Here is a 23,995-nt window from a genome sequence, read left to right as displayed (position 1 = left end):
CCTGATACATGCATATCAGTGCAGTTCAATTACAAATTTACAAGCATGCTTTCTGTCTAAATTGGCTCTGTGGAACAGATCCTCATGTCACACTAAGGTGTTTACATTACAAAAGCTTATTGTGATGGAGTTTAGCCAAAGGAGATGGGAATATGAAGACACAAGAAAACATTTTCAAGGAATTGAGGCTGTGGCAAACACTGGCTGCTCTCTGCTCTAGTAGAGCAAATATTTTTGTACCTGCAAATCTTGGTAAGATGGGTAAGCAGAAAAGTTACCCAGCTTAACTCAAGACCAAAATGGAAGTCTGAGAAGGGCAAGGTGTTCTGCTCACTGCAAGGGAGCATTTTTTGTTTGAGTTAATTCCCTCTGGCAGTCAGTACAGATGGCTGTTTCACTCTGCCTGCACATCTGACAGAGGTGACAGCACTGCACAAATTCAAGGCAGGAAAAACACATGGCTTCAGAACTGAAGTGGAGTTCTTTCATTGATGGAAGGCTATTTTTAGAGTAGGGTAGATGATACAGCAGAGGTGGACCAGCTAGGATCCTTTTCACCACATATGGCTAAGAGAGATAATGCTTGTTCCAGAGGGACTCTTAAAGAATCTTCTCACTTCCCTGGAAATTGCTTTTTTTTCTCCTCCTGTAAAATGCTAGAGCACTTTTAGTTTGGATGAGAACCAACTGTGACAGGAGCTGGTACTGTGGGGAACATACCTTGTGTATCCTGCCTACCTTTTGGAGGTAATTTTCTTTTGACTAAATGTCTCAGTTTTTCATTATTCTACAGAGATTTTCTGTGTCAGGCTAACAAAATCTCAGCATTGTTTAAGCCATATACGGCCATGGAATATGCTTTCTGTGTCTCTGCTGAACTGGCCTGTAAGCATACTCTGTGGGTTTAAAGTGTCCTCCTTCCTCAATGACTGAGGAACCCTGAAGCCCCAGTGAGCTCTTGCTGCTCTCCTTATATGGCAGCTGTTGTCTTTCCTCACTCTGCCAGACCCAAGAGTCTCTTTCAGAGGTGCTGTTCTCTAACACTGGAGATTGACCTTCCTTCTGCATGCAGCAGGTATCTGCATCCTTTCTCTTGAGTGTGTCAGGGCTGCTGCAATGGTTTACTTCCTCCTTCAGATTTGCCCTTAAAGGTTTCTAGGGATGATCCAGCCATTCCCTTGCAATATATAACTAGGCCTGACCAGGCTTAAATGTATGTCCTGAAAATGGAGAGATACCTTAAGAATTTACAGGCACACTACTCTGTGTGTCTTACTCTGTGTTACAAATTGCATGAGGCCCTTCTTTCTACTCTCTGTGTAGAGGGCCAGCCATGTGTGTGAAAATTGTATGGACTCATAAAGGGAGAGGCCACTTTGTCACAGCCTTTCTAAAACACTATCATCAGGCAAAAAAGTGCCATAATCCACTTCCACATTATTTGCAAACCCTGTAATTGGTGGGTTTCCATCCAACGTGGAACACAATCCATGTTTCCTCACAGCTTTATCTGGAAGTTTATTTCCTTTGTGTCTGGAGGCCATTTGATTTAGGCAACACTCAACTTTTTTTACTAAGTGAAAGCACAGTAAAACCTTTCAAATGCCAAGAAATTCCAGCCTGCTCCTGGAGAACATGCAAGAGGATACATGAAGCATGTAAAACCTGAAACTCAGGTGATACTAGGGATCTAAATAGGAGCCAGAAAACCCTGTGAAATGAGTTTCCTCAAGTTTAGTGAAGAAAAAGGCACTCTTTACAGGAAGGCTTAGAGTGAGCACCTAACTTAGCTGCTTTGCATCTCTCCACAGAGAAAACTGTCTCTCTGCTATCTAGAGGAGAGGTAAACTAAATCAGACTCACTGAGACAAAGACATCTGTGGTGAGTCCCATTTCTCCCTAACTTGCAGGCTCTCGCATTCTTTAAATCTGCAGTGTTGTGGTGGTCTGCCAGGACTGGTAGGCATTTGCTTATTGCCCAAGTGAGGCTCCCAAGGTGGGAAAAAGGGCAGAGTTTTTGCTTTCTACCTGCTGTGTCTTGCAGCCCCTCCACCTTCTGAGAGGGTGTCCAGGGCAATCCTCAGAGCACCAAACCTGACTGATCTCATCCAATTTGCATCTTGGATGGTGGAATTTTGGATGACAGACAGCTTCAGGCTATAAATAAATCTGGTGGAAAAACATGTAGGTGGGTAAGATGCTGATTTCCTTGCAGTTGCTACTGGGATGCTCTGGTTGTGGATGTTGGCACCCCACAACCCAGCAAAAATTGCTGCCCATGAGTTCTGCCACAGGACTTTCCCTTTTCTCCATGTCTAAGCAATATCCACCAAATCCATGCTGCTGCAAAACCACTATGGCTGTGGTAATCTTCTGGTTAAAGAGCTAAATTATTTCCTCTATTTTTTGAGGTAAACCACTAACCCAAGTCAATTGTGTGCAGTGTTACTGGTTTGAGTCTCACCCTTTAAAAAAGGAAAAGCTTTATCCAGCAATCAGAGAGGTGTTAATATACATTGTGCCTTCCACAAGTAATGGCAAAATGGGCTGTGGTGTTTGACATGAGCCTGTCACTGCTCCCTGCTCCCTCTGTGGGCATGCAGCTGCCTGCAGCCCAGGGCACAGACACACTCCCTTCAGTGAGTACCCTCCATGGACAAACCCAGCAATTCATTTGAAAATTGTCACTGAAAGAAAGGGATTGACCTTGAAGGTACTACTTTGCTTTGGTCAGAGAGGGATATTTTAGACTCATCCCTTTCAAATGAAAACTGCAAACAAATGATTATTTTCTCCAGCCATGCAGCAAAGTCCTGTTTGAAGCAATTTGCCCTTGAGGCAGAACATATAAAAGATACACCCCAGTTATAACCAGCTGCAGCTTGCTGGTGATAAACCACTCCAGCAGAGCTGGATCCCTGCTGCAGAGTGACTCACTAACAATGTTTATCCTTCATTATGATGCAGGTTTGGTTCATTCATTGCCTAACTATTATGTCACTAATTAGAGACCCTTAACTGACAGGAAATGTTCACAACAGCTTGGTGGGGTGGGGGTAGCGACAAACAGGTCAGAGACTAGATGTGGCCTAGCTTTTGAATGGCAGGAGAGTTGGGAGAATCGGGAACAAAACTTCTTGTCTGGGGGTCTCCTTCCCCAGCTGCTACAAAAAGAAACATGTTTTTCTTGCTAGGCTGCGGGCTGCAGAGGCAATGCTTTGCCGCAGTTATTCTGCACTTATTGCTAATATGGGCAGGGAAACAGAAGTGGGCAAAAAACTGCAACCTTTTGGAGCCAAATAATTCTCCTAAAGAAAGCAACAATCAGAACTAATATCAATACCCTCTATGGGCAAAGTGACAATGTCCTATGCTGGATGAGTAGAGCACAGCAAAAAAACAAGTTCCCTGGAGGAAAATCTGCTCTTTGACAAGATAACATTTTATTATTCTTTTGTAAATATGTGTGGTCTGAGCCCTCCGTAGACATGAGGTCTCCTAGCATTCTTCTAGGCAAAAACAGCTAAGTGTTCAGCACATTGTATGTTCTCTGCTTCTTGCCCACTCCAACATGAGTATGGAACTAATAATTCTAAAAAAAATTGCTAAAAAACCCACCATGGATGTCCATAGCAACTAAATTTATGAAAGCTACTAGGTGGAATAGTCTAAACTTCTCACATGGAAACACCCATGAAAGAAGGCTTGGAAGCAGAGTGCCTGAAAGTGTGAACTTGAGGAAGTTGAAAAAGCAGACATCAGAATGTCAGTCCTTCATGTTCGCAATTAGCAACCAAACATAAAGGGGAGGGGAAGACTCTGCTCAGAGTGAAGCAGCTGTTACACAAGAGGCGCAGCAGTGCTGAGAATCCCAAGTCCAAGGCACACACACTCCCTGTGAAGCAGATGTACAACCACGTGCCCTGTGTGCTTGCCCCATTGCACGCAGTTGTGGCACTTACAAGTGACTGATTGCACACAGCAAGCTGAAAGTGGGGCTTGTCATGTCAGCATTTGATGAGAGTTGTCTCAGATGCCAGTGTGTCTCCTGTCTCTCTTTCAGCCGAGGCATTTCATATTGATACTCCACTCCAAAGCACTTAGAAATGAAAATAATTTTAGAGATTAGTTATTGTCAGTTAGTGTTTAATGCAGTGGTTTGCTTTTTTCTTTTTTAGTGTACCACTCTGCTTCACAAGTTTTGCAGTGGAACCAGCTGTGCTCTCCTTTCACTATGCCCTTGGCTCCTGGCATTCACTGGAAACATTTTCCAGTTGTGAGATGAAAGGTAAAAGGTTTAAAATTATATGGTGGACAGTAGACCTCTGTCCACTATATAATTTTAAGTTATAAACTGTGAATCTGACATTGTCCCTGCTAAATACCACAGATTATAGTAAAACCTTTGAGTCTAACAACCTGACAATTATTTTGGAAAATATAAAAATGGGACACCTGGGAATCTGAAATATTTTGTGTTGCCTGGCAATGGGCAATGTCCACTTTTGTTCATAGGGTCCTAGAACATTCCAACTCAACAAGCCCAGCTACATGCTCCCTAGGACCCAGCAAAAGAAGCACTGGGCAGCAGCCATTGCCCAATCCTCTAGGTAACCTTTCTGCAATGATTATTTACTAAGCAATGTGACAACTGTATAGAATCATCCTGCTTAGGGGTCCATGCCCTTTCATCCATGTATTGCCTTTCCAAAGGTACTTCTCTCTTGGAATTATAAACTCACTAGACCTTCATCAAGGAAACACTCCTTCTATCCCCTCATCTCCCTCTCTCCTTGCCCATTTGGTGGCTTTATTCATCTCTGATTCCTCTTGCTTCAGCTGCTCAGATCAAGAATGGTAATATTTTCATTACAGCTAAATACATCCCACCTACTCATTGCCACAACATGCCTTTTAAGTAGCTGGAGCAAAAACCCATTCCAACAGGTAAAATATTTCTGTAGGCTCAAATGAGCCTTATAACAGTGCAATGCTCTATGAAATTGTATAGGACAGAGTAGATAGTGTCTGCAGCTGAATTAATTGGACTTCAACATAAAAGGTGGGAGGTGAGCCTGTAAAAACCACAAGCCTGGGTTCCACAGCTCACTGTAGCTGCACACTTCTCTGACACCATCTCCCAGTAGTCCAGGGTGCTTCAGATCCCAAGGTGTTTAAAATCCAAACTCAATTTTTCCTGAAGCTCAAGGTATCTAAATTCAATGACCAAACAGAGAAAAAACTCAGTGGTGCTGTTTCTGTTGCTTGGTACCAAGCCCAGCGTGTGGTTCAAAGATACATCTGTGTAAATTTGCTTTTGGTGTGAAAACCTCAGCTCCAGTCAGCAGCAGTCCTTCACTCTGCAAGGCACGTTAGTCCTTCTCTCTGCTGCTCAAGTCTGGTTCAGGCCATCTTCAGTCTTAGCAGAGTGTAAAATATCAGCTAGAAGAGCTACGGAAAGAACTAGAGGAGGTGCAACACCTGGTTTGTTCAACAGAGCCTCTCATAAATAAGCCTTTGACAGCATAATCTGACTATTCAGGTCTATAATCTAAATTGACAACATGGATTGCTGTTACAAAAGAGAAAACAGAAATTATGTTTTCCCAGATTGTGCAGCCTAATCTGGTTGGGGGAGATCCCATTTCCAGAGCGACAGTAGACAGCTCCCACCTCCCCCCCGCAGCACCTCTCACTTACAGGTCACCAGCTGGGATTTGGGCAAGAGGGACTTGCTCAGCATACAGAGGCTTCCCAAAACTTGAAAGAGCAGTGACCTGGAAGTCAGCCCCCAGCCTGCAGGCTCAGAAGAGGATGTGGGGGCAGGATGGCCTCAACCTCATGCTGCCTTTGGCAGAATATCATGTTTGGAGGGGAAAGCTGCAGGGCACAAACCTGTGTGAAGTTCAGGAGGTTCCCCATAACTCCAGCCCAGCCCTCACGCCCTCCTGAAAAGAGCCAGCCATGACAGGTGGCAAACAGTGGCTTCTAAGGACTTTTTGTGGCTGCTACTAACTGATTATTCTATTGTAAAAATGCTCCCTTTGGTTCAGAGCAAAGAACTGAGCCAAAGCAGAGAGACAATGCTCAAGCCTGGGAAGGAAGGGTCGGGGAGGTAACCTAAATCCCCACATTTATCAGTAGAGCTGCTCTCAGGTGCTCTTCTCTGCAGTGCTGCTGATGAGGAGCATCTTTATTTTGCGAGCTGCCAGGCAGGCAGCCCTGGTGCCCAAGCTCCCCTGGGCTCACCTGCACTTTCTGTCTGTTTCTCAGCTCATTGTTAATGCTATAGCTTTTCTGAGGTGCATGGGGAGACTCAGGCCAAGCAACACCAGACGGAATTTATTGCGAGGAAGTTTGTGACTGTCCATGTGATTAAAAATTGAGAGACTTGTGAGTTACTGATGTGAAAAATGTTTTTCCAGGAATGCTTGTGTTGATCCTGTTAATCACATATGTACAAAATAATTGGCTCTCTGCTGTTTTTCCCGAGAGCGAAAAGTAAGTATTTTGACACTGGACTATCACATTTTGCTCATTTGCATTATAAAATGACAAAAAAAGGTTTGTGATCCCTCACACTTAAAAGGAAAGTAATCACAACTGTGCCTCAGTTTCTCTTCAGAGTAGAATAAGAAACAAGCACAAAGTGGTATGGTGGCCAACTAAAAGCTTCCCAAGTGGTCAATAGAAGATGGTAAACCAAGTCTAGACTCTCATTCAAGTACCTTTCCATGGGATCTTATTATCTTCATTATTTTTAAAAATAACTTTCATATTTAAAGGATATGTGAATTGGATCTTGGTTATTTAAACTGAAAAAAACCCCAAAAATGAAACATAAAGGAGGCTAGATATGACTGTGAAATAGCAATTAAGTCAAAAGCAAATGTATGGTTCAAACCATCATATTAGGATGCAAAATGTAAGTGATTTGTTCAGAAAGAAAAAGGAGAGTTGATTAGCATATTCTAAATTATCAGGAGTTGAAAACAAGAAGCATGAATTCCTTTATTATATTTTCTCCTGAGACTGCAAAGAGGAATAATGATATAAATACATCTGCACAAATGAGCGCCAACAAAAGTGGATTGCTTTTTCAAGCTGTTTGTTATTAAGCCATTCTGAAAAACTGAATGGTAAATTGCATCAGCCATTGAACCAGATGTTACATCCAAGCTTAAAAAAATGCACAGTGTCATGAAAATATAATAATTTTATGAAACTATAATAACTTGAGTTGCAGAGATGACTAATAGGGCCAATCAAATCTGATAATGCAGGACAAAGGAGGATTTAAATAGATAACTCTCAGCACTGGGAAGGTGTGGCAATTCGCACGCAAACAAGAACAAATCAAACCTGCTCTAAAAGGATTTTGTTACTCTAATAAAATTAATATGCATATTAAGAATTTTGCAAACAGCTTTGCATAGCACTTAATATATGATAAACACCACATAGATCTTTGTTATCTAGGTTATAGGATGGTGTTAGCTCCTTCACAGGAAAAACAAGATCTCAAAATAGTGACAGACAACCTGCAGCTTTAAATATCAGCTCTGGAGAGCAGCTTCTTCAGCAGAACAGATGCCTTTCTCCTGTGAAACTCCCCTGCACAGGAGATGCTTGGGTCATGTATGCTTAACTGTTCCATCCTTCAGCACTTCCTTTCCCCAGAGTGAGGGAAAGTTGAGGAGGGCTCCATTTCCAGCAAGGATGCAAATGCTGTTTTGAATTACAAAGAGAAAAGCGAAGGACTCTCCCTGGGCAGTCTGACATGTGTTATAAATGCTTTTATTGTAGGTAAGTGTCTTGTGTCTTCCTCCAGTGAATAAGTAAACGAGGAAGTTTAAAATGCTTTAGCAACTCAAAGAACTCAGTTTAACTCCCAAAATTTGTGCAATCTTTTCTTCCACCTCCACTAAAAAACCCCACAAAACAATGAGCAGCTGTCACTGTCATATTTTCTGGAAAAATCCCTTTACCAGGATTTCTTCTCCTGGAAAGCTGAGAAGCCTCAGAGAAGAACGAAAACAATAATTATCTGATTCCTTCTCCCTGTTTTGCTGCTTTGGAATGTGGCCTGGAGATTGTTTATCCAACAGGTGGTTGTTTGATTGGTTTCATGTGATTGTTTTGACTTAATGACCAATCACCATCCAGCTGTGTTGACTGAGGCATCAATAATTAATTGAGTTTTAATTAGTATCATTCTTTATAACCTTCTGTCTGTATCCTTTCTCTATTCTTTAGTATAATATAATATAATATAATATAATATAATATAATATAATATAATATAATATAATATAATTAATATAATATAATATAATATAATATAATATAATATATTCTTCTAAGAACATGGAATCAGATTCTCAATTCCTCGCTCATCCTGGGGACGCAGCAAATACCACAGGCAACAGACTCCTAAATGTTTCTACTGTAGTTACACTTCAGTGTAGGAGAGCTCTGGCCACCAGTCGCTTACTTTTTTTAGCAGGTGAGAAGGAAGTGTGAAGGTCTTCGGAAAAACCACAACAAACACAAGCTGAAAGCTGCTGGGGAAGCAGCATGAATTAAACAGAGAAGGATTTCTCTGCACCAGCATTTCCAAGCATTTCCATTCTTCCTGATTTAGTCCCATTGCTGCACACAGATGTAAGGTTGCCTAGGGCTTGGCTGACCCTACAACAAGTAAGTAAAAAAAACCAGCTTTTTACTCTTTTACCAAGCCAGACTTATAAAAGTTAGAAAAACACCTTTGACATAGTCTACTGCAAGAAGGAAGATATTATCATGATTACTGTCCTTGCATTGTTGAAATATAGGTGGACGCATGCAGGAAGATTATGCCTCACAGTGCAATAATGTACAATGGCTAAGAAATAATAATGAATGCCAAAAAAAGATGGAGAAAAAAATTACAGGACCAAACAATCTTTCAAAACTGGTAGTTAAAGACCAAGTAATATAGAATCAAAGAGAATTTGAACTGCCCTGCCCAACAACCAGGAATATAAGCCTGACCAGTAATACAAAAATAGCATCTCCTTATAAAATGAAAAATCTATGCTAAGCCACAAATCTGCAAAGCATAATTTGGTTTTTCTCTTAAAGTATCATCCCAGTCTGCCAGACACATTCCTCCTTCTGTCCTTTCAAATACGAAAAGAGAGGGACAAAACTGCCCAAACCTAATGAAAGAGATTGATTAAAAAATTACAGAACCTATAGCAATAACAGATGCAGATGTGGAAAGGGTTCTTAGAAGGGAGATTTGTAGGGACTTTGGCTCTTGGCTGCTCTTGATAGGAATCTACTCTTCTTCCTCTTCATACATCAGCACCTATATATCAGGCAAATAGAAACATGATGACTATAAAACACACTGGATTGTGGATGGTATAATGACATTTTGCATTAAAAATATGTTTTCACAGCTGTAAATTTTTCTGTGTTACTTATTTTTATAAAATCTGTAACAGATACTTAAAAATACATAGCAAGTCAACAAAAATATTTTGTCTGTATGACTCAGCATTTGGAAAGCCAACTGAAGTCTTGGGCCCAGCACTAAGCCACTGGCAGCTTAGTGTCTGTCTTTCCCCCACCTATTCTCACCCCCCTGCAGTCTCTCTGCACACAATTCATTACCACATCACTTCTAAATCCACTAGAACAGGATTGTTGATGCTGTGTTTGCTCACCAACCTCAAACTCTCTAGGCATCTCTTGTGTTCTATGAAGGTCTCAGTTAAAAGCTTTTTAAAAGTATGACTAGATTAGATATACAACTTTACTCCTCTTGGCTCTTTGAATGTGCAATATAAACATTGGAGCTTTGAGTTTGATGGAACTGTGGCAATAAGAAAAGCAATAAGTAAAATTAATGACTGGTCAGTGGTCTACCTAAAGGAATATATTTATGCCTCATGATCTTCATGCAAAACTCTAATACATTTTTTTTTCCATTATAAGATCAGTTGATAGTTCAAACATACCAAAATTAGACCTCAGAGAGAAGTATACTTCAGCTCCTTACTTGGTGTGATGTATGAATACATTCTTTTCTGAGTCTTAAAGCTCTATAGTCCTAGCAACAATCTTCCTTGAGGCTTTTTTTCAAGTGCACTTGTGTGTGGAATAGAAAAGGAGACAGCAAAAAGAAAAGTTAATTATACACCAAGATAGGGGAGAGAGGGAGAAGATAATAATCCATTAATACAGCTTATGCAATTTCCAGATGTTTATTAATGAAAAAAACACAGAAGGGATTAAATTAAGAGGAAAACTTAAACAAAAATATGAAAAAACCACATTCATATTTGTCTAAAGCTTGCTGCAGCTCAGAAACCCTTTGTGTGAACCTGGACTGATTTATGATTTCACATCAAAACCACTCCAGCCAGGGGATTTTGCATGGTTAGGTTGTGAGACCAGATGATTCTCACTATTTCCAGGGTTTATTCAATTCCCAGAACACAAAAGAAAAGCCAGAGGGTGCAAGCCTGCATGAGCTGACATAAAAGAGAAAACAGCAAATCTCTGAAAAGAACAAGGGCCAAGTTTTACATAGCTCCAGTTGTGAACTAGGAATTTCCACATATTCTTTCCACACTAGTGATTCCTTTGATATTGCACCGTCTTCCCCTTCCATCCCAGAGAGCCCAAAGTTACATGTGTCTTGACTCTTCTCTAACTGCATAACTTGGCTCTCTAACCTCATCAGCAGTGCTCCATTAAAGTTCCCAGATTTGGGACAGAGGAAGAGCTCAGAGCTCCAGCGTCTGCCCCAAGTCATGTAAGGCAGAAATGATCCTGCAGCTGCACAGCTCCCTCCACACTCAGCAGGGCTGTCCTGGCTTGCGCCAGGCTATTTTTAAATCACAGCATGCAATTTCCTCATGCTTTTCATTCTTCTATCCCTCTATTGCTTAGAAATGTTATTCTCATTTGTTTAAATGTCTGGAATTCCAAGCAGTTGTGATTTCCTTTCTCATCTCTTTTGACTGCAGACTGCTGTTTCTCAATCGTGCTTCCCCTTTTCAACACACGGAATTTACACTTCCCATAAGAAATATGCACTACCCTCTGACATTGGTTCATCTGCTTCTCAGTTCATTGAAACTGTGTCCAGGCAATGCCAACTGTCCTGAGAATCCCACAGATACTCCTTCCCAATGTTACTTGGCACGTATTTCCTGCATTGTAATTGTTTATTACAGCTTCAAATCTCTACAGAGAGGACCGCAGCTACTAAGCTGTATGTACAACATCCTTGCATTTATCATTTCAGGATGTTTCAGGAGTCTGTTTTGGTCCTTTGTGGAAGAGATATAGAGGTTTTACTCAAAAAGTAGTCCATTTGGGTATCAAATTGACTGACAGTGAAAATAAGAAACCCACAAGTGCCCCTCTGCAACTAAAAGTCCTTAAATAATTCTGATATATGGTCTCTTCTGTACATTTATTTCTCCTCGAGATCTGTACTTGTGTAGCTCATCTTGCAGTGCCCTCTGGGAAATACTACAACTAACACTCTGCCTAGAGGTTTGCAGACTGACACAGAAGCTGCCACTCAGTAGGATGTAAATGGCCAGCAAAAAGAAGGATGTATCCTCTAGTTGTTGCAAACAGCAAGGATCAGAGGCCTGAAACTCTTGCTGCCATTGCCACTGCTGGTTTTCAAATCCTTGAGGAAGCTGTCTCCTAGGTGATTACTCCTACTCAGAAATCACCATTATTTGCAATTCTCTCTCAAAGAGAGAGAGAAATAGTTCTTGTCTGAGTTTGGTCATATAAGTACCAACAGGAGATTTTTTTTTTTTGTCTTAGATAATATGCTGGTTAATTAATTCAATTTGATCTTTAAATTAGAAAGATGTGCTGACTTCCACAACTCAGCATTTCAAAGAGTTTGGCCAGTCCTAAGAGAAATGTTTGAGCAGATTTCAGGTTGTGACACAGGGTTTGTGGCCCCAGTGCTGGGATGGTCCCTGCTGATGCTGTAGCCAAAGAAGTGCAATACCATGCCCTCTGTCAATGGCTTTTGGACCTAGAGGGTCAAAATAATGAGGAGTCATTCTGCAGTGTTTCCCCCATTTCAGATTTTAAAAATTTATATAATTATGTAAAAGCTTCTGCATTTAAGAATGGTTATTTTCAAAGCAGTCGCCATTGTCAATAAAAGAACATGAGAAAAATAGAAATGACATGACATTTCTTTCATAAGATGTTCTCAAAGCAATCTTTATCTCTGGTAGAAGGCTGAATGATGAATAATCCCAGCAGAACACTGTTGTACACTAATCTCTGTTTTTCGGATATTAAGAAACCTATGCCAGCTCATCACTTTCTCATCTGGAATGATCTTTAGAATAACTTTTAAGTAGCTATAACTCTAGTTATTCCATGCAAAATTGCTGTTGATTCTCTTTCCAAGCTTGCAGAAAACACCACTTTTAAAAGACATTGTGTATAATAAAATATGTATAGTAAAATACATCTGGCGTTTCAAAGCCAGCTTAATTCCTTTACCACTAACTACTTTAGGTTAAAGACTGCATGTTTTCAAAGTCCAGTGCTTTATCCCAGTGCTCTCGTAGCTTATTAATGTCTTACTCATTAAGAGTGACCACCATCAGTACTTAAGAAAAAAAAAAGAAAATTAGGAGAAAAACCCAGATATCTGAATGCCCCATCAAAAATTACACTCTGTCATTCTCAACTTCCTTCACTTCCTTGCTGATTTTCTAAATCAGCAAATATGCCCTTGCAGTAATAACTCCTCCTTGAATGTGATACTAGTGCTAATATCAAACAGGATCAACTGATGACTTTGAGCAGTTGTGAAATACTATTTTGAACTGTTCCTTTTCCTTTCTCAGCTACAAGAAAGGATGTAACTGTTTTCCAGCAGAATATAATGGGTTTGGGTACTCCAAGTCAGAAACCTCACAGATATTGTCCACATCTAGGAAGCACTGAGCTCCCTGGGTAACAGGCTCTCTGTGGGATTCCCAGCTGGGGCACAGAGCAAAATGAAAACTTGAGCAAGGGCACTATCTCCCAGGCAGCAAGAGCTGACATCCTGGTGGGCTGATTGTACCTTGCAAGAACAGCACACATGACCTAGGATCACTTTCTTTCAGTATCCTCATTCAACCCTACGTGTCTTTTGTGAGCTCTCACAATTCATTGGACTTTCCGAGGGGCCTCTTTGTTACTTTCATTCATCTCTCTTTTTTGTCTTGTCTGATAAATGCTTCTGCTGTGCTTCAATAGCACAACGCCGATTTCAGTGTAAAGCCTGTCTCTGAAGACCAGGCTGGTTCTCTGCCCTCTTCTCCATTCCCCTACTCTCTGATTCCACGCTGTCAGCTTGCTCAATCACTGAACTTTCACCCGTGTTTTTGCCAAGTTAATAATTTCCCTATAGACTGAAGAGATGGGCATTTCTTCCTTGCTGAGTTCCTTTTCCTTCTTGAGTTTCAGAAATGCACATAACTTTAAGCTACTCTCCAATTACAGCTAAATTATTCCCTAAGGCAATTGAGGTGAAACACTACTTTGGAAGACTTTGCTAATGTTTCAAATTAGCAGCAGCATTTGATACAGTTGTCAGTATTTTTCCATTAACAGCACTAACCTCCCCACCCTCCCTGTAAACCCATTAAATTGATCTGATTCCCACGGAGCTGATGGAAGAATCCAGGATGCTGTTTCTCCCAGTGAAGCTGAACTAAAACATTTGCTAGTACAGGCTGATTCTCAGATCACCCTGCTTCACTTATTGATCTCTTTGATTCAGTGCATTACAGCCCAAAAACTTCTCCCTCCCCCTCTCCCTTTAATCAGCGTAGATCATGTTTCAGCAGGGCTTTAATGGACTCTTGAGGATAGTCATAGAGTGCTTTACCCTTATGACTTGGTGGCTGTGTAATCAGTCCACTGGCTTAAAATCCATCTGATTTTCTGGAATTCTTCTGAAGAGAACTGAAAGGAGGCCGACAGTGACAGAATTGCACTGCAGGAGGTAAGTTTGCTCACACACATGTTATTTGCTACTGGTTACTCATTCCTCTCTCCATATGCTTACCAGTGACAACACATGATATGCAGAGAAAGAACAGCAATGCTCATCCACGGCTTTTCAAAAAGGCCTGGTTATCCATGTCGGCAGAGCTTATTTCCAAGGTGTATTTCCAAGTTACACTGTTCAGTGCAGCATTCTCTTTGCACTATTTATACAGCCCTGGACTCTCATTCCCTGTTGACAGAGGATAAGGATGATCATTGGGCAACCTAATTCTCTAAGATACAATCAAGGTCCATATGATCTATCATTGCTTGAGTAATGCTGGCACCGAGCTAAGCCCTAACTGAATGAAAAGGTCATTTTTTGCTCAGCTAATGTAAATTTTTTGAGAATAACTTCATGCATGGTTCTTGCATGTAATTATTAACCTGCATAATTTTTTTAAGATTTTTTGGTAGATTTTAAAGCATATAAACATTAAGACATTGTGCAATTGTAAATGTTTTTGCATGAAATCTTTTGAGAAAAATGAAGGTATGTGAAACTGTTCTCCATTGATCTGATTGTGGAGAAGGATTTATTAAAATGTCCAAGCTGGCCATTCAAGTATAGTGGCAGCTACTGTGCTTGGGATACTGGGCTCTAGAAGTGTCTAAGGTTGGAAACAACTTAGTCTCACAGCATTCCCCTGATAAAATTTGAAAAAAGCAACACTCTCTGGGTTTTGTATTTATAGATAAAACTATCACAAGCATTGTAAACATTCTGTATGAGGTCAGCAAGTATCCCAAATAAATAATTAGGCATAACAGGAGAGCTAGTGCAAGGACAGCGCTGGTGTGCACAGTGGTGTTACCCCAAGCCTCTGGCCAGCACAGCATAGATATGCTGCTAGCTGCTGCTCCTGATACACCTCACACTGTGGCTCCTGTTCTTGTCACAATCTGTCTTTAACAATAAGTGGTGTCACAGGCAACCAGCACTGTTTGAAACAGGGCTTAATAACACCCATTGAGAAGTTTTCAGCCAAAGCTACAGTTTTTGATAATTTTGTGGCCAAGTTTGTATACCCAATTCAAAAGTCCCAGGAGCCCAAATATTCCAAAGTACTTGATCTTTTTTCCCTAGTCTTTTCTTCATATTATAGTACAATTGTCCACGGCTGACAGCATTTTGACACACAAGTAGCAAACTCAGTTGTGAAGCACATTGCTACCACGTTCACAAGGAAAACAATCCAACATAGGGCTCTTCCATGTAAAGCACCTTTTGTTCTCCCCAGAAGTCCATGATCTGACCTCCTAGCTCAGTTCAGAAGCCATGGAAAAAGATCCATAAGACTTTACACAAACAGACCAAGGCACAGGACAAAGAACTCATAATAAACTGGGGAAATGAAAAGAGCTGATTGTCTTTCTCAGGAAAAATGGAAATTGTTATGTGTACTACAGATAAAACCACTTTGAGGGAAACCATTCTCTGCAGATCCGCTTGTGATTAATTCTGCGGGAATTAATGTCCACATTGCAAATATTTTTGTTACCAATAAACATCAAGAAAAATCTACAGACAGCAAAATTAGTGCTGTGTATGGGTGCAGAACCTGTCACTGCCTTGGCAACGTACACATCTAGCACTCCGGGACAAATGTGTCCTTCTGACTTGCCTTGGGCTTCCTGAGTGAAGGTAAAAATTACATGAAAGATATAAGAACCAATGGCATGCTGCTGTTTAATTCGAAGCTTGTTGTCTGTCCTGCCTGCTCTCAGCCATGGAATGCTGTTGTACAGCACCGAGGGCCTGATGCTGAATTCACACCAGGTGAAAGACATACAATTCTGCTGCAATTTGTTCTAAAAAACAACTTCTAGCCATGGAATTATAAAGAAATTCATTAGGTTGGGTTCTAGGCTTTCTCTTAAAGGCTATATGAGCTCTGAGAGAAGTCACACTTATGTTTAAAACTAAAATTTGATAAGTATTATTTTCAGTCATCTTTACTTTTTTTAAATACCCAGACAATAGTTGACCCTGCTTTGTGCAGGAGGCTCCTGCTCAGAGGCCTCCTGAAGTCCTCTCTGACTTGAATCCTCCTGTGATCCTGTAATTAAGAATTACTTGAGAACTGAGAGTTCTTAAATTCAGCCTAATTAGTTTGAATAAGTCCCATAAGTCTGCTTTGAAAGCATTCAGGTCTGTCTGTCCTATTCAAAGTACACAAATGAATCCTCAGCAGTAGGCTGCACCTGTAACAGCTACTGACATAGCAGCACTGAAAGAGGTAGCACTCCTTCTTTTGCTGCTTTTGAAGCTGCTAGAGATGATGTTCCTAAATATTTAGATGTTTCATCCATTCTGCAGAACCTCCCTAAGCCCACCTGGTGGCAACATGAAATTCCTCTTGGCACACATTTCCCCTCTCATTTTTGAGCCTTTACACAATCCTTGCAAATGGCCCTGCTGAATGCTTCCTGTGGACTTAGAGCCACGCACAAACTGCTACTCTCATTCCCCAGGAGAAAGAAAAGCAGAAGTAAAAACTAAACAAGAAAGAAGAAATGTCCTTTGGAAAATTACTCGTGTTCCTGAATCCTGGCTTTTAGATTAGTGACTGACACGAGTTTCAAAGATAAAAAATGTTAGGAAATGTAAGCTACTAATTCAAGAACAACCCCCAGCTCCTTGCCAAAGATTTTACTGTCTTGTTCCAAATCATTCTTCCACCAACATGAAGAAATACAGAGTTCTGAGCAACCTGAACTAGTTGAAGATGTTCCTGCTCATTGCAGGGTGGAGTTGGACTTGATGACTTACAAAGGTCTCTTTCAATCCTAACAATTCTGTGAAATAGACCTCTCCAATTATTAAAACATACTCCCTGAAAGGTCATCTTCCTTCTGGTTACAAAGCAGTGAATTTAATAGTTCTCTTTGTTGATTTAGAGCACCCAAAGGAGCCAAGGAATCAGACCTTCAGCTCTACATGGTTGCACATGTGATCTGGGGCTCTTCTCCTTCCTGACTGGGCACCCTGTCAGACTCTTCCAGACAGGGTACCCAGATCAATAGGGCTGCAGTTTGAGGCTGAGCATCTGGCCCACACTGGTTTAACTTTATCAACTAGTTGGATCTGGCTAATATTAGAGACTAATAAAACTCATCTGTTTTGGAAATAACGGTGAGCCAACAGTTAAATCTGCCATCAGTAAAATTAAAAAAATAGTATTAGAGGAAGCCTGAGAATGATTAATGCTGGGCCCAAACTAATCAGAAAACAAATACTCTTCAAAGTTGCCATTAAGAAGAAGAGATCAGAGCCAACATTTTGATGCATGATGATGTAGAAATAACTCTGACTGAGAAATGTAGCACTGAAATCAATTTTATCCTATAGTCCAAACAATAAAAATCACAAGCCAAAGTCTATCCCGGATGAACATATGGGTGTCCCACTGGTTTCAGTCCTAGCCACACACATGCATCTGAGGGTGCATTTTGGAACCTCAGGTCTTCAATCCACAACCTCTACTAAGCTCAAATATTTCGTGCACTAAGGATGAGGGTTGCACAGCTGCAACTGAGAACAGAATTTGGCCTGTTTACTTAAGTACTGTGTCTGAAGTGGGTTTTTCTCCTACTGAAAACCCTAACTTTTTAGGGTTATGAAAATTTGTAAGTGGCATATCGTAAAAATCTTCCAGTCTGCAATATAAAATACACCCTGGAAACTACTTAAATTAATAGAATCCATCTTCCAGAGTCAGGAAATGATCCATTGGAGAATAAAAATGAGGAAAACCCGTTTTACTTTCTTTGACTCTGGACTGGACTTATGTCTCTTCTAGATTTTTGACTTTCAAGTCCTTCACTACCCTTTTATCCAACATGTACTGTCTCTGAAAACATCTGAACCTTTGTTCAAACATAATTTTACTGCATCTGTTTCTCCCCTCTTTGCTTTGGCTCACAACACTCCGAGGACAGATAAATAACCAACAATGTCAGAAACCTACATCATAAATCATTGGGAAATTGAAGTAACTTGAATAGTCTTGCTAAGTTCTGATACACATTAACTATATGTACAGCTTTTGGGAAGGCTGCATGCAATTGCAAGTCATTAACCTGAGGTGCATCCCACATCTCACATGGAGCTCTGCGGAGCCTGACCCAATGCTGCCGACCTTCAGGGAGTGTTCTCCAGAGTTCATGGCTCACATACTCAGTGCTTAAACCTATGGAATAAGATCCCAGTATTACTGGGTGGAACGTGCCTGGGCTCGTCTGACCCTTGCTGCTGGACCAAAGGCGGCAGCTGTGGTATTTCACCTCAGAGACACCTTTGGCTAGCTGGAAATTGCAGCCAGGCACTTGGAACAAGTCCAGGCTTGTAGGAATTCAGTTATTACCTCTGATGAAAAGGCTCTAGGTGAGGTGAGGAAGAAAAAGGAGACCGATTCTGCTGGAGGATAAATCCAGGGTCACTGACATCTGAATCTTGGTAATGGCTCCAACAGAATCCCGACCGAATGGTCTGAGTGTCCTTTTAAGCCCAGGGGGAGGGGGGAGGTAAAGGACAGGTGAGCCACCAACCAGGTGGGAGCGGGTGAGTCTCAGGGGACAATGACACTTAGACAGGCCAATGACCCCAGGTCTGAGAAGCATCTTTTGAACTTCTGCCAATCACATGACGCCCTTGCTGGAATGCTAAGCTTGACGGACAGCACTTAGCAGGAGGCAAGGGGGAGGGGAAAGGAGAGCTTGGCACACCTGAGGGGTTGGGATAGGTGAAACAGGAAATGGCATCACACTGCAACAAAATCCACCTGGAAAATCAAGCAGATTGTGTTTTTCTTAAGAATTCTATGCCAGTGTTTGGAAAACGTGAATTATCACTAAAATTGTTAGCAAAACAAAGAGAGGATTCCCAGGGACCACATAAAGGTCTTTGCACAAGTTCTGCATTTGCTTAGGGTCATTGGGAAATTCTATTTTTTCTGAACTGAATTATCCAAAGGAGCAGCTAGGACAAGTATTGCAATTAAAAATCATTGGAAACAAGGTGTCCAACCTCCAGTCCTGCTCTCTAGAATTTTTGTGAGGATTTAGAAATACTATTACTAATGACACTAAGGACACCTAAATCCCTGGCTGCTGGGACTGTGAGTGCACACTCTTCAGGGGTCAGCTTCCGGTCGGGTCAGCAGGGAACTTCCAACCTGTGGTGGTCATGGAGTAGTGTAGGAGAGAGATTACCTTCAGCCAAATCAGGCACTTTGACCCTGCCAGAACTTCCACCATGCAACTCTAGAAGTATCAATGACTAGAAGTATCCAGAAGGATATAATTATCATAACCTTTTAACAGGCCTAATGACACGCCAATAGAGAATCTCACAGGCAAAGCACCCAACCTGTGAGAACATTCCCCCAGACCCCAGCTGGCTCCCATCTTTGCATCCTACATCTTGGCCATGAGTAGACTTGTAGACTTTAAGACAATCCCACCGGGGCTGGGGGAAGCTTTGCATTTGTTTCAGCACAGTGGCATTTTAAGAAGGGGCCAATTTACTGTTCCGAGCAGTTTTGAATTTATGTGCAGAGAAAGAACAACTCTGGCGCCATGAGACACCATCCACCAAAAAACACAGGATCAATTCCCACCAGCAGTTTGGGGAAGGCTTTTCCCAGCAAATAACTTAACTGCCATGGATGCTGGCTCCACCTTTCTTCCAGATTCAGACACAGAAATTGTAACACAAAAATCATATTTTTGATCAAAGGTGTACTTGCTTCAAAACACTGGATGTCTCAGTGACAATCACATCTGACTGTTGAAGCTGTAGCCAATTGTCTTGGGAAGCACTGGTAGATGTGTTGAAGAAAAGCCAGGACAAATCCGTAAGCACATCCTGGATTTGCCCATTTGCCCATTACAGTATTTCTTTCTTCTTAAGAGTAAGAGAAAACTCATTTCCAAAGTAGACTGTAGTGACCATCTGTTTATGAGAGAAGAAAACACACATTGATAAATGACTGGTCAACTCTTGGGCTGAAAATGTGAGAAGTTTCAAATAATATAACCTTTGATCAAATCACCAGTGTTTGTAAAAATAAGGATATGTACACACTGTTCTTTCTGTCTCAATATCCTGAACTGGGCAGCAAGTGGAATGTCAACTTAGGCAACTGCATGAACCTTTCTGGGGTTAAATTCTAGGAAATCAAGAGACAAGAAATGTAGCAAATAAAGCAAAGTTAAACACAGCTGAGTCTTTCACTCCTTTCATCCTTATATCCATGTCCATACAGAGGCACCAATTCACAGTAGACTGATTTTACGCTGATGAAATTTCAAGCAAACCTGAATGAGGGAATCACCTCTTCTTTGCAAACCAAACCTTTCCATCATTTGACCCTGATTCTGCTCCCAACCAAGTCTGCAGAAAATACACAGAGTGCACCACTTCCTTAGCTGAAGGCAAATATTCCTGATAAATTTATCTCACGCTACCCCGTGTAATGGATTGTTCAAGTACCTTGGTGAGGCTTCTGAAAGAACTGACTTTCCTCAGTTGATACCACAGGCCTGTGTGCGTACAAGGTTGCCACAGAAGAGGCAAAAAGCTAAAATAGACACCGCAGTATCTGATGAAAGATGGCTGTTTCTTATCAGACCCATTAAAATTCCATTCTTGAAGACAGAGTGGGCTCAATTGTCCCCTGGAATTTGCAGTCGTCACTCAGAGTAGTGTGGGATTCAATAAAATGGTAAATACACTGGGAAGTGCCAAATAAATTTTTTATTACAGTGCTGCATTTCTGACTGTTCACTGGTTGATGCTGTATGACAACATTTAACTGATAAGAGCACTTGTGAGGGCTGACTTACTTTGGTCGGGTGGATTTGCTTCTGCTTCCTGGAAGAAAGATTTTGAATGGAAAACATGACTTGCCTTATTTGATTTACCTGAGTAAGCCCAGACTTGTAAACAGACTTAGTTGAGGCCTTCTGTGGAACACTTTGTAAATCTTGTAAATCACAAGAAGCTGAGGAGTATGCATTCCTGGCTCTGATAGAAACTAACAAAAAAGAGAAAATTCACAGCCGGAACTTCAAACCTCTGTTACTTTCATTTTACTCTGTGCAAATTCATTGCACAAATGAGACATGAGCCTCTCTAATTATGTGAGTAGACTGTGGCAAGACAAAGAGGAACAGAGGCTGGACATCCAACTTTTTATTTCTTTGACATTGGGAAACTTTTCTCCAGAAATACTCGAGCTAAATTTGACTCAGTCATATCTGTTGAAGGAAAAACTTGGTCCTTATTTTGATTTTTATTTTTCAGACACTGACCAACATAATTTTGTTCCGCAGGACCTTCAACATTATTATACACACAAGTGGAAAGGCTCTACTCTTTGGATACTTAGATAAAGACACCATATTTTCACCCCTGGAAAGGTGTTAAAATTTTTTCAAATGCACTTTTCAAATAAGCAGGCTTTCAGAAAGAGATTCAAGTGTCTCTGCATACTGGTGAGTGTCAAAAACCTACTGCCAAAGCCTTTTAAGACAGCTTTTATCCTTCCAAATCCATTGCCAGCACTGTTGCATTAGCTGCAATAGTGTTCTCTCTTTTCTTCCTGCCTACTGTTTTTGTGACTCAACTCAGTTAATTCTGAACTTCTCACCCATTACCAGAAGTTTTCCTTACTATGCTGACCTTCTGGAAGACAGTTTTTCTTTATGAGTTACATTTCTGAAAGGTGCGAGATATATCCTTTTGCTGCTCTGGAAATACATTCCATTGATTTGGCGCCAATGACTTGTGACTTGCATTGCTGCATGATGAGGGAATGTATTTTTCAGAATAGATCTTTTCCTGATCATGCTGAGTTTTTTAACATCCAAATTGTCAGAACACAGCCAACATACTAGGAAGCAGAATAGTAATAAGAAAACTTTCCCATCTATGTGCTAATATAGTTAGATCAAAATCCTATTAAGGTTTGCCAACATTTCTTGCAGATTTCTACCAATTTGCCTACCAATATAGAGCACCTTACCAAAAAATCAGCTATGCCCATTGCTCTTTAAATGAACTTAGAGATCTTCTGTATGCCAGCTATATCAATATTTTATTTACTTCCATTGTTCTCTGGGACTTCTTCAATCTTAACATCAGGGCTGGTATTAGGCAGGTTTGAGGGAGCATCAACACTGAGCCTTCATATGGTTCCTGTTTACTGGAGAGCCAGAAGACACATTACATAATGTGTCCCAGATGTTAAGAAGGAGATGTCCACAGATGTAACAGATTCAATGCACGCTCTCTGTAAATGCACAGGGTTAAACACCAAACCTACTTTGGTGTGCGTGCGCCAGGTCACAGGTTTTAGAATGGCAATTAAGGTCTCAAATACCACTAACTTCAATACATATTAGTCACAGTGGAAGAGGGAAAGACTTTCCATCATAAGCCGTATGCTTTGCAAGACACTGAAGAAAAACAGAAGATAGGTTTGGCCTAGGTTGAGGACAATATGCCCCTACTGTGTAGACACTCTTGTATGTGGGTGATGTCATCTCTTTGAAATCTGATTTGAGTTGTTCTAAATGAATGACGACTTTAATCACTATGAGCTGGCAGCTAATTCAAACCAGTGGAATATGCACTTAGAGAGAGGTGGGGCAATTACATAGTACAAAGACCCTTGCATGGTACAACATAGTTTATGAACAGCTTGTAGATAATAGTTTTTTTAAATAAACAGTCCAAATGCACAATCCAGATGCCATGCAGCTCTTTGAATCTCAGTGGCTGCTGTTTCATTTTCCCTGCCAGTTGCAGCTAGTGGCTCAGCAGGATGGCTACAAATTGACTGCTGGTCGCAATTAGAGAAGCCCAGTGAGGCAGCATCTCCATTAGTAATCACCTCTCTAGCTAGTTTGTTTGCTTTAAATATCTCTGCAGAAAGTGTGAAACCTCTCAGAACATTATCAGGGCTCAGAGAGGTAGGAGGGATTTTTCTCTATGAATTACCTTTCAGGTATGCTTCATCTAAGAGATGGTTGTTATTGGCTGCAGGGTGATCTTTTGCTCATAAGCCCTGTGACTAAACTTTGTTTTGACATCCCCCCTCTAAGCATCGTTTATCTGAGATGAAGGAATCCATCAGTACTACAGCTGGTCAGGTGGACTTCTTACATTTGGATGGATGAGAGTTAAGTATCTGAAGCTCAGCCTCTTCAGGTGTCACCAGCTGAGCCCCATAACAGGACCAACTTGCCCTCAGACAGGACCTCACTTTTTGTGCTACAGAGAAGCACAGGGGAAAGGAAAAACATGCCACATTAAATTAAATGAAATCCCCCACCATTCCAGCTGCATAAAATTCAGGCCCTCAAGTTTTTTTTCCAAGTACAGATATTAATAGCAAAGACCAGTATTTTTGATGCAACTCTTTTTATGTAGAACAATATAGAGTCTGCTCTCATAAACACAGTAGGACACAAACCACTGGAGGCAACTTTTCTTCTCACAGCAGCAGATCTTTCCCAGCCAGCTCTCCAGCCTCTCAGGCTTCTCGCAGGACAGGCATCCACACAACTTGGCTGTGCTGCAGCTCCACATCACCGCCTGTTTCCCACATGCTCTCTTCTTCCTTCCCACCTAAACTGCCTCTCATCTACCCACATATATTTCTTTCCCAAAATAATAACCCAGACAAAGCCAGTCTTCCCACAATATTCAAATTCCTGAGATGCCTTTGTTTTGGATGGAAACATGTGCTCAGGAGTCTATAGCAGTATCTTCAGTGAAGGACAGTTTCCTGCAAGACATAATCCAGCTCACAATACACCACAGGCTGAGATGCTGTATTCAAGCTTTTTCTGAGCTCTCTTATTAAACATATTGCACATATTTATGCAATACTGGAGCTAC

At 41.1% G+C, this 23,995-nt stretch overlaps 1 long non-coding RNA gene across 1 annotated transcript in view; it reads left to right on the top strand.

Moving 5' to 3' along the window:
* The first annotated feature begins 13,460 nt into the window (after nt 1-13,460).
* Nucleotides 13,461-23,995, top strand: part of LOC113459795 (uncharacterized) — a 76,861-nt gene continuing 66,326 nt past the window's right edge. The window contains exon 1 of the long non-coding RNA XR_012579991.1: nt 13,461-14,041. This is a non-coding gene — a long non-coding RNA (uncharacterized LOC113459795). The remainder of the gene's footprint in view (nt 14,042-23,995) is intronic.

The sequence above is a fragment of the Zonotrichia albicollis genome, chromosome 4, assembly GCF_047830755.1.
Source record: "Zonotrichia albicollis isolate bZonAlb1 chromosome 4, bZonAlb1.hap1, whole genome shotgun sequence".
Taxonomy (NCBI): domain Eukaryota; kingdom Metazoa; phylum Chordata; class Aves; order Passeriformes; family Passerellidae; genus Zonotrichia; species Zonotrichia albicollis.
This window is presented reverse-complemented; position numbering and strand designations above follow the sequence as displayed.